Raw genomic sequence first — 11,985 nt, 5'->3', positions numbered from 1 at the left:
ATTATGTTAAGTCATTTCTCTTGACTGCCAGGCTATGGCTACTTCTTAATAACAATCTAGTATTACATCATTCGAGGCAAAGGGAGAGACTTATTCTTACACAGTTTTGTGTATCTATCCACATTTTACATATTTCTTCGTATTATCCACCCATTTTCGCATTTTTACTGGGTAATTGACAGTTATAAGTATTTCCCACATTTGTCTTATTTTATCCAATTGCACAAGATCCACCCCCTATTCCTGACGTCTCCGCTAATCATAGTGCAGCACGTGTACGAATTGTTTATCGTTGCTGTATGGCTCATGTGTAGGCACCATAAGGAGAATTTATAGGCTGTGTTTATTTGTTAATTACGTCACTCATGGTTTATTTGTTAGTAACAATTCAATATTTCGCCATTAGCAGACACCGCACCCACGCGGATATGTAGGCACTCTTATTTTTCCATATGTTCCACAATTTTACGCACATTACCCAATAGTGTTGGACGCAGTGGGGGCCAATAAAGTGAAATGGAAAGGAGACAAGGATTTCTGGTCAGACAACTAAAGAACACTATCAGCAGCAAAGGAAAATCATCTGTCAGCAGTAGGACTAGTTGTCAATAGGAAAGTAGCGCAGAGAGCGAGTTACTGTGAACAGTTCGGTGGTGGTGTTGTTCTCATCAGAGTCAGGAAAAAATCAACACCAACAACAATACTTCATGTATACATGAAAACGAGGAGACAGAAAGTATATGAGGCTACTGAATGGGTGATTCAATATGTAAAGAGAGATGAAAATCTAATAGTCGTGGGGGATTGGAATGCAGTTGTAGGAGAAGGAGTAGAAGAAAGCGTTATGGGAGAATATGGTGTTAGTAGGATGAATGAAAGAGGGGAAAGACTAATCGAGTTCTGCAGTAAAATTCAACGAGTAATAGCGTATACTCTGTTGAATAACCACGAGAGGAGAAGCTATATTTGAAAGATCGAGGGATACGGGAAGATTACAGTTAGATTACATCGTGGTTAGACAGAGATTCCCAAATCAGATATTGGACTGTAAGGCGTGCACAGGAGCAGATATATACCCAGATCACAATTTAGTGATGATGCATAGTACGCTGAAATTCAAGAGATTAAGCAGGAAAAATCGTCGTGCAAAGAAGTGGGATACGAAAATAATTAGAAATGAAGAGATGCATTTGTATTTCTCAGAGGCTATAGATACTGCAATATTAAATAGCTCACTCGAAGCTCATTAGGAGAGTAAAACACATCTCTAAATGGGGCAACACGAGAGGAAACCATAGGTAACAGAAGAAATACTTCGGTTGATCAACGAAAGAAGCAAGTACAAAAATGTTCAGGGAAATGAGTACAGAAACACAAGTCACCTAAGATTGAAATAAAGATGAAGTGCAGGGAACTTAAGGTGAAACGGTTGCATGGTAAACGTGAAGAAATCGAGGAAGAAAAGATGGTCGGTGGGACTGACTCAGCATACAGAAATGTAAAAAAAACTTTCGGTGAAATTAAAACCAAGTGTGGTAGCATTAAGAGTGCAATGGTAGTACCACTGTCAACTGCAGAGAAGAGAGTGCAGATAGGGGGAAACAGTGCACTGAAGGCCGCTGTGAGCAGAAGAACTTGTCCGATGACGTGATAGAAGAAGCGACAGGAGTCGATAGGGAAGATATATGGAGTTCAGTATTAGAATCAGAATGTAAAAGGACTTCGGACAATGTAAGATCAAATAAGCTAGAAGTGATAGAAAACTTTCAATCCGAATTCCTAAAATCATTGGAAGCATAGGCAACAAAACGACTATTCGAATTCGTGAGTAGTGGGACAAAGTTCGTGTGACCCCACGTTGCATTATTGATAAATTTATTCAAGATGGCGGCGATAGGTGTGGCAACATACCAATGACGTTATGGCTGCAAGTTCAAATTTTGGCGAGGAAATACGTCAATTGGGCTACTTCCACTAACCTAACTCCCTCCCATACCCCCTCCCCACTCCCCCCCCCAATCCCAACCTCTGCCAGAAAATGAAAAGAAAGCTTTGGTGGGAAAACAGGTCACTTGGGCTGCCTCCACTAACCTAAATCGCCTCACCACCACCTCTTCCTTGGAATTGGTGGGAAAAGGACTCAGTCTGTGTCCAGCAGCTGGAGGAGTGTACCTTATTTATTCCAGTTGCAAGTAGGAACAATTTCCTTAGGTATGGATTTCAACATAGCTTATTTATTACTCTGACCCAAACATTCGCCCTCACGTGCTTGGGGTCACAAAACATAGCCTGCAGACCTGCTAATTGCTAGGAAATTACCGAAATAACGCAGTATGCCGATGTACAGACACGCAAACAAGTCGTAAATTGTCAAAATAATGCGCGTAAAACGCTCTCCAAACATGCTGACGTATGCACTGCACACGCTACAGACATGTTAACAAAATGATGCAACAGACACGTTCACTACTCGTAAAACTGGGAAAATAATGCATGTATAATGCTCTTCAACACACTCACAGCACTTAAACACCTCAAATAATGCGGTGCACGAACACGCATTGAATGTAAAAATGCTTTCGAACTATCGTTAAGAAATTCGACTGTGACGTATCAGCAAACTGCTCTCTACGGAGATCCAAGCCGGAATGATGACCGGATGTGTTGGGCATGTACGCCAGTCCAGCCTGTACCACTGGCGAGACCCATCTGGCTGCACAAGTGTTTACCGTTGCTGGGGTGATGACACATAGCCTTTTTACCTGCGAGTCCAGCGAGAAGTTTAGCTATACGTCTCACCCTCTTAGACGCAACTAAAAGGTTGTCAATGTTATATTGATATCTCAGGTCTATGTAAATAACAGCCAAGTTCCCCTCTATATACGCTTTAGAAATATTTTGCAATGCTTTCTGAAACTGTTAACGAAAACACCCAGAATAACACAGGATGCATTCTTCTCAGCAATCCTGACTAGACAGCCTATCCATTTCATATCAGTCTCTATCCAGAAACAGTAAAGTGCCACAGAAATACTTAACAGTCGCTTTTGTTGTTGTAGGAGCTTCCGTGATGTCCACATGGAAATTCTTGTCTTAATAGAACCTGTTTACAAAATAGCCCAGAATAACGCCGAATGCATTCGTCCTGATGGTCCTAACGAGCCACGCCATCTGTCACATGTTACTGGCCTGGAGATGTCCTACGGCGTATGAGGGCTAGCATCCCGCCAGAGATGGGTGCTCCACTTGAAATTGATTTGTACACTTGGACAAACAACACATCACTTACTCTCAGAACTTTCCGTAGATACCTTGCCCCCATTTTGTTTGACCCAGTCTGCAGAGGTTCCTATGTCCCAGAACAAAGGATGTCTTGTGAAAGAATGGAGCATTCTGATTGGCTCTTACTGAATTTACCCACATAATTACTGATGCTGCCGGTGAGGGAGCACTGTTCACCTCTTTTTCCGGCAGATGAGACTTTCAGCGGCAAAACTACTTTGTACAGAAAGCCATATTGCACTGACAGTTAAGCCCTGCAGAAGTAGTCTACAGATCGTCAGATATGAAAAGACACTTCCTCAGTTACACTACTCTGCCACTGACGACGGAAGCTTGAATACTTCAGCATGCAACCGATCTCCAACCTGGCTATATATCACCACATACCGTATTGGTGCAGTAAACACACAGTTCGTATCCTCCGCCATACAAAATCACCACTTCTGCATCCTGCATATAGCTATCAACCATCATACTCTCGCACATATACCGCAAAGACAGAAAGCATAAGCACATGGACTACACACACACACACACAGAGTCCCGACATGAGCACCCTCCAGTGGGTCGAGGTCACTCTCCAAACTGTTAAACAAAGGCTGAGTCGGTTCCCCTAGGCACAAACGCCCCGACCTGGTTTGCTTTGGAGCGAAGTGGAAGGTGCTGTAAACCACAGAGAACGAGAAACTTATCTCATGGGCGAAGACCTTTAATTGAAAACTCAAAAACAAGTGGAGAAAACTCATAATTCCACTATCGAATACCGCTGTCGATGATATAAGTGATTCCAAATCATCCTTATAATTTTTCGTGTCTAGAGAATCAGCAAACGTGTCTTCACCCGTCTTTTACCCGCTAGATGCATACAAAAAACATCACAATCGGTGTTCTCTCAACCAAATAAATATGGGAAGTATGCAGACTGCCCATCTGAAACCACATTTTCAGTTGCCTGAGACTGCAATCGTGTATGTGAGTGGCGTTTGTGTGTGTCTATCGTTGACAAAGGCCATTGGCCGAAAGCTTTAAGTGCCAAAATCTTTTTGTTGTGTCTGTCTGCAACTCAGCCTCTCCACTATATGGTGAGCAACAACTTTCCTTCCCATACTATTGTTACATTCCATCCAGAATTTTCCATTGTTTGACATCATAGCGAATTGTGTAAGTACCGTAATTTCCCCACAATGTGTTCCTTTATCAAACTGAGCCCATATTTACCTCTCATTCTATAAAAAGTCTACGTATTACCAAAATTATGAACCCACAAACTATTACCCAACTTAAATCGTATGCTGACCTTCGACTAAACAGAACCTAATCTGAATTTGACTGGAACTGGTCTGAATACAACTTGTACTTATATTAAATGCGCAACTGAAGTAAAACAATTATCTGACCCTAATCAAAACTGTCACTTACCTCATGTCCTCACAGATTTCTCAAAAGCACGACAGCAAAGCAAGCGGGCAGCGGCTCAGCTAGATTACTGATTTTTAATAAAATTTCCAAACAGTATTCAGACTGAAACTTCCTGGCAGATTAAACTGTGTGTCGGAGCGAGACTCGAACGCGGGACCTTTGCCATTCGCGAACAAGTGCTCCATCGTCTGAGCTACTCAAGCACGACTCACGCCCCGTCCTCACAGCTTTACTTCTGCCAGTACCTCCTACTTTCCAAACCTCACATAAGCTCTCCTGCGAACCTTGCAGGACTAGCACTCCTGGAAGAAAGGATATCATATTACAATTTGTAACATTTAAAATAAACAATTACCTGCACTAAGACAGGAGCAACAAGATTTTACATATTTGTACATATTGACACATGTAGTGTAGTAGCAACAACAGATTTGTGTGTCTATAAAAAGGACAGTAAAAAGTAGCATCATGGTTCTACATTAATGAATTACAGAAGTATCAGGCAAGTGAATCACGCTAAACGGTTACAGTAATAGGTACGGTAAGAAATAATTATTATGTGTGTATAGAATGACCTACAAAAAATTCTAAATCGATTCAAATAAGTACATATTTATGTTCATCAGTAAAATACCCAAAAGTATGGGGAGTAAAGTAGTGGTCACACATAATAAATACATACATGAGGATAGTGGTCACACGTAGATAAGGAGAACACGAATATACAATTAAGGAAAACATGGATCAGGGAGTAACCAAGGTTCACATCAAAGAGTACTTTTTGCAGTCAGTCAAACATCGGTCTATTATTACACCTAATGTCAGTAATTAGAATGCTATCTAGTTACACTTCATCCTCTAGTTCCTGCACCTCTTAGTCATTTTACCCATAATTTCATCTAACTTCCAACAAATATAACTATTTACTTCATTGTTTTGGTTCTTTCTGCCATATATTTCATACATTCTTAGAAGTTCATATTATTTAGCTCCCTTGTCCTACATTGAGGACCAAATTGTGAATATTTGGAAGTTGTGGTGTCACCGCCAGACACCACACTTGCTAGGTGGTAGCCATTAAATCGGCCGCGGTCCGTTAATATACGTCGGACCCGCGTGTCGCCACTATCAGTGATTGCAGACCGAGCGCCGCCACACGGCAGGTCTAGAGAGACTTCCTAGCCGACTTTGCTAGCGATGGTTCACTGACAAAATACGCTCTCATTTGCCGAGACGATAGTTAGCATAGCCTTCAGCTACGTCATTTGCTACGACCTAGCAAGGCGCCATTACCAGTTACTATTGATGCTGTAAAACATGTACCGTCAAGAGCGATGTTCACCATTTATGTATTAAAGTTAATTATTCCACAGCTACGTCCTTTTTTTGCTAATCTCATTTCCTTGACCTGTTCCAGATCTCACGCCAGCCTGCTTGAGCTAAAACGCGTGCCTTTCGGCTTCCTCTCATAGTGGGTTGGCTCTCTTGCCAATCCACAACAGAAGTTATATAAAATGTGTGCTTCTGTATGGATGTGAAACATGGAAAGTGGCAAAGTAGCTTATAAGCTGCAGACGTTCATCAACAGATATCTGAGGAACATCTTAGGGGCATGGTGGCCAAATGTCATCTCTAACGGAACACTCTGGGAAAGAATCAGCCACAAGCCAATTGAGATGCAAACAAGAAGCAGGAAGTGGAGATGTTTAGTGTTGTGGCTGTGTGTTCTTCTACTGTTTTGTGGTTCCTGGCTGGATGAGGAAAGGGTTGTGTGATAGATGGGTGGCTGGTTTCCTCTCACTACACGTAAAATGCACATGTGGTTAAAATACACTTTATCAGAAGAACCAATTCTGGACTTAACTTCAATGATATCCAATCTGAAGTTCTGTGGTTAACAGCATGCATTCGGCATTATTCTGGGCTGTTTTCGTAAACAGGTTATGTAAGGACAAGAATATCCACGCGGACAAGCTGAACATGACGAAAGCTCCTACAATAGCGACCGTTAACTATTTCTGCGACACTTTACGATTTCCGAGAGGTCGACTTGGGTCTTATTTACATAGCCATGTGATGCCAGTATAACACTGAGAGCCTTTTAGATGTGCCGGTGATGGTGAGGCACTGCGAGAAACATTTTTCGGCGGTGCGTCAGCCATGCTGGGCAGGTGAACGCATGCACGGCTAGACGTAGCTCGCATGTCCCATTAGGATCACTAGGAACAATGCACCCTGTGCTGATCTGGGAAACAATGGAACAAGTAGAGAGGTATTGCGCCAGGAATGGTAAACACTCGTGTGCGCTCCAGAGGTATCTCGCATATGGACTGGTGCGAGTGCGCTGCCCAGCATGTGCGTCTTGGAGTTCTTTTGGGGGCCAGTTCACTGATACATCACGGTTGACGATAGTTCGAAAGCTTTTTTCCTTACATGCAATAATTGATTGTGCAGTGCATTATTTTCAGCTGTTTAAGTGTTGCATAGCTTTACACGTGCATTGTTGTTGTTGTGGTCTTCAGTCCTGAGACTGGTTTGATGCAGCTCTCCATGCTACTCTATCCTGTGCAAGCTTTTTCATCTCCCAGTACCTACTGCAACCTACATCCTTCTGAATCTGCTTAGTGTATTCATCTCTTGGTCTCCCTCTACGATTTTTACCCTCCACGCTGCACTCCAATACTAAATTGGTGATCCCTTGATGCCTCAGAACATGTCCTACCAACCGATCCCTTCTTCTGGTCAAATTGTGCCACAAACTTCTCTTCTCCCCAATCCTATTCAATACTTCCTCATTAGTTATGTGATCTACCCATCTAATCTTCAGCATTCTTCTGTAGCACCACATTTCGAAAGCTTCTATTCTCTTCTTGTCCAAACTATTTATCGTCCATGTTTCACTTCCATACATGGCTACACTCCATACAAATACTTTCAGAAACGACTTCCTGACACTTAAATCAATACTGGATGTTAACAAATTTCTCTTCTTCAGAAACGCTTTCCTTGCCATTGCCAGTCTACATTTTATATCCTCTCTACTTCGACCATCATCACGTGCATTATCTTTTGATAATTTAAGAGTTGTTTGCGTTTCTGCACATTAGCGTACTGCATTATTTGGTGTTTTACGAGTAGTTTGCAGGTCTGTAGACTATTTACTGCGACCTAAAACACGCCATAAGAATGACTTCAGGCAATCCTTCAGTGCAAAAAAATTGAATGGTGCTACGTGGTATGGTCAAGTTCATAGGCACCATGTATGGGAACTTGCTAAAAGAGTTTACCACTATGAAACAACCAGTGTTCCAAAATGGTCCTGCAAAGCCTATGTGAACTCTTTGCCATGGCGATTGAGTCTTAGACCAAGTTCAGAAAGTCTGCGGAGGAGCGGATTGGTTTTCCCGCGCATGCGCGACAGTGTGACGTCATCTGTTCACTGTGGGCTTCCATGCCCTGCCAAGTGCAGCGCCGGCACGCTAACTGTTTAGTGCGAACAGTTCCCCTGTGTCATTGGTGAAGCAGCTGTAACACATCATTTTGCAACACAGCGTACGCGATTGTCCAGTGTCAGAGTGTACTAAGATGGCACCTCGTTTTACTGAATGGTTATGCCGACGAGCAAAGTATCGGCGTACTACTGTGTTCTGAACACTGTTCAATGAGCGAGGCCAAGACGTACGTATGTAATGCAACAGAATCTTCAGATCAGGGTCCGCCTCCGTGGCCTGCGCACTGTTTCTGTAATTCGTTGGAAAAGATTGCAGCAATTCAGAGACGTGCGCATCGATATGGCAAGGAGCCCAGTCAGAGTCGGGGCCGATCGGAAGGCAGGCAAGAGCGTCAGCACTGCCGTTCTTTAGCGTAGGTCTGCACAGTATTCCGCACTGATACTGGGATACAAGCAGAGCACGACGCTGCAGCTTTTGCGCAGTATGTATGGGAACCGGCCTGGACGGATGAAACAGAGACTGGAAAGGCTTGTGATCTGTCACTAAATAGAATTTGCCACCAAACAGACAGTAATGGTACTTTGTCACACCATATACAATATCGAGAGCTTTTTCGATCTGTGAATAATTGCAATGTGTTTGAGTTGACAACTGTGAGGCAAAAGCAGTAGATACCTCTTGTGCAGCCGAGCCGGGTAGCCACGTGGTCAGAGGTGCCTTGCCACGGTCCGCGCGGCTCCCCCCGTCGTAGGTTCGAGTCCTCCCTCGTGTGTGTGTGTGTGTTCCTTAGCGTAAGTTAGTTTAAGTTAGAGTAATTAGTGTGTAGGCCTAGGGACCGATGACCTAAGCAGTTTGGTTCCATTGGAACTTACCACAAATTTCGAACTTCCTGTCTTGTGCACCAGTTCCATAACAGTAAGCGTCTATTTTAAAAATGACCGATTTGGCAGGGTCAAAATGTACTAAACATCTGTCACTTAGCAAGTCATTTTTGAGTTTCTGAACTGCGTCGTGACACTCTTTGGTCCACACGAAATGCACATTTTTCTGACCCAAGCAATGCAATGGAGCCATGATCTGTGAAGCGTCGGAGTAAAAGGAATGTGGTATATCAACGTGCCTAGCACTAGCTACAGCTCAGATACATTGCGAGGAATAGGCAGGTAAGCCGGGGTGGCCGAGCGGTTCTAAGCGCTACAGTCTGGAACCGCGCGACCGCTACGGTCGCAGGTTCGAATCCTGCCTCGGGCATGGATGTGTGTGATGTCCTTAGGTTAGTTAGGTTCAAGTAATTCTAAGTTCTAGGGGACTGATGACCTTAGAAGTTAAGTCACATAGTGTTCAGAGCCATTTTTGAATAGGCAGGGAACGGATTGCAAGCAAATGAGATTGGGGGGATGCACACCCTGGCTGTTTATCACATGTCCTAAGTACTGTAATTCTGTCTGTTAAAAAAAAAAAAAAATTCGAGACGACACTTGAGTCTTGCAAGTTACAACAGTCGAGAAAGAGTACAAAACTGGCAATGTGTTCGTTTGGCGTTGACGTGAGACAACAATATCCCTAAGGTTGTTCTAACAGAATGGCAGCAGTCAGCTGTTCCAAGTAACGTTGAAAAATGGCGGGTGCGGAGGCACTGCGAAGGGCAAACGCAAATACTCGTAATTGGACAGGCCTAAGTGTGTATTAACAACAAACACTTCCTGTGATTCTTCGTCTAGTGGTATTTGCAAATAAGTATCAAAGAAGTATCTGTCGTAAAAGAGCAATGGCTTGCGCCAAGCCTGTCCATAGGTTCCTCAGGGCGAGGCAATGGATAGGTGTCAATTATGATCTGTGGATTGACGGTAGTTTTGAATTCAACACAAAAGCGAATGCGACTAGAAGGCTTGGGAATCAAAACCAATGGACTTGCCGACTGACTAGCTTGTCTTCGTGCAATCACACCATTGTCTTGCAATTCTTTTCATTCACTGGCAATTTTACCTCGTAAAGCGATCGGAATGAGCCGAGCCCGGAAAAACTTAGGCTGTGCATTGTCTTTCAGGATAATGTGCGTTACAAAATTTTTAGCTTTTCCAAGTCCATCAGAAAAGAGTTCAGGAAATTTCTTAATCAAACTTGCTACACAGTCTTTTGCATTAAAAGCAGTCACTGAATGTGTGTATGTCTTGGACGCTAAAACCAAACAAGTCAAACGAATTTAAGCCAAAAATCTTTTCACTCCCTCTTGTTGCAACACGGTAAATTTCACTGCCGTAGTGTGAGATTTGTAAGTGGCAGGTAACTTACACTGTACAATTACTGTGATTTCCTATCTGTTGTATGCAATGAGGTACGTGCTAGATTTTGAGAGGCGTTGTCAGCCGAATCGTTCGTACGTGACACAATTATGCAAAGTTACAGAAACACCTGTGTCCAATTGAAAGTCAATACGACGGCCAGCAATTTGCAGTGTTACAAATAGTTTGTTGGAATGGCGTCGCACTGTACTGGAGCGAGATGAGGTCACAACCTTACTTGAATTACTGCTAGAACGTGTGGTCTGTTTTGAAAACACGGCATTCACGGAATGAACAAGAGACGTGTTGTGGCGAGAGCGGCCAGAATTGACGTTCTTTTGTCGTTGCAAGCAAACTGCCTGGACGTGGCCTTTCTTTCCAAATGAGTAACATGTCGCGCTGCGCGACGGGCAATCTTGCGGTTTATGGCGAGCAGAACAGTGATGGCGAGACTCCACAAGATGTACAGGCCTGACCACGTGTTTGCTAGGCTGTCTGCGAGTCTGTGTGCGAGCTCGTTGAGGCGGCTGAGTGGGCCGGACACGGGCAGGAGTCGACTCGACCCGACATGTCGGAACCCGATCAAATTTGTCGCCGGTTATGGCGCCGCAGTCGAAGTGTTCTAATATTTGCAACACTTGATGGAGCGAAGGATCTGAGTAACTGAGAATCTGGTCTTTAATTCTGCTATCAGGGACGTAATCGCATCGCGGATGACCATGTCACTATAAAAGTTGCCACAACTACACTGAGTTGTGAAACCCTGTAAGTCGGTACACCACTGACGGTAGGTCTATTGCGGCTTTTACTTAAGGCGCAGGGGCAGGGGGTGCAGTGGAAGGGGTAGCCATTCTAACACTAACGAATTACAGCAAAATATGAAAAGGCGAGTAGAAAAGTAGTGTGCAAAGCTTCTGAAACAGAAAGAGATTCCTTCTGCAACTCTCCTCCTGTGATATATGCAATAACAAGAACAAATTAGCAAATAGAATCACTGCAACGACAGCTCCCCTGCTTCACCATAGAACACATGAAAAGCAAATAAAACGTGCTGATCAGACTCGTTCCCACTTGTTGTGGGTTGTGTGCCTCTTGTAATGTTTTGTGGTTCCTAGCCGGATGAGGAGAGGGTGGTATGATAGGTGTGTGGCCAGTTTCCTCTCATTAAAACACAAAATGCGCACATGGTTAAAATACGCTTTATTACAGGAACCAATTGAGTACTTCGGTGATGTTCAGTCTGAAGTCAACAGCAATGAAATAACATATACTAATTCTTGAATATTGTCTGTGTCCCTATCATAACTATGGACAATGAGCAACGTTCCTCCACAGATAGCTAAGGTGCGAGGCGACGACTATCACTGTGGAAGACTAGAGCACAGTGCTACGTATGGAGGTGCAATGCGAACTGAGTCCCGATGCGACTTACTGAGGTACTTATTTTGAGGCAGTTCGGTCTGCGGCTTCGGCCTGTTTGCACGCTGCGCAAGGGGCGTTATCGGCGCGTAGCCTGGGGGCGGGTCTTCGTCTTCTCTTGTCATAGCCGC

The sequence above is a fragment of the Schistocerca americana genome, chromosome 5 (assembly GCF_021461395.2).
Source record: "Schistocerca americana isolate TAMUIC-IGC-003095 chromosome 5, iqSchAmer2.1, whole genome shotgun sequence".
NCBI classification, from domain to species: Eukaryota; Metazoa; Arthropoda; class Insecta; order Orthoptera; family Acrididae; genus Schistocerca; species Schistocerca americana.
This window is presented reverse-complemented; position numbering follows the sequence as displayed.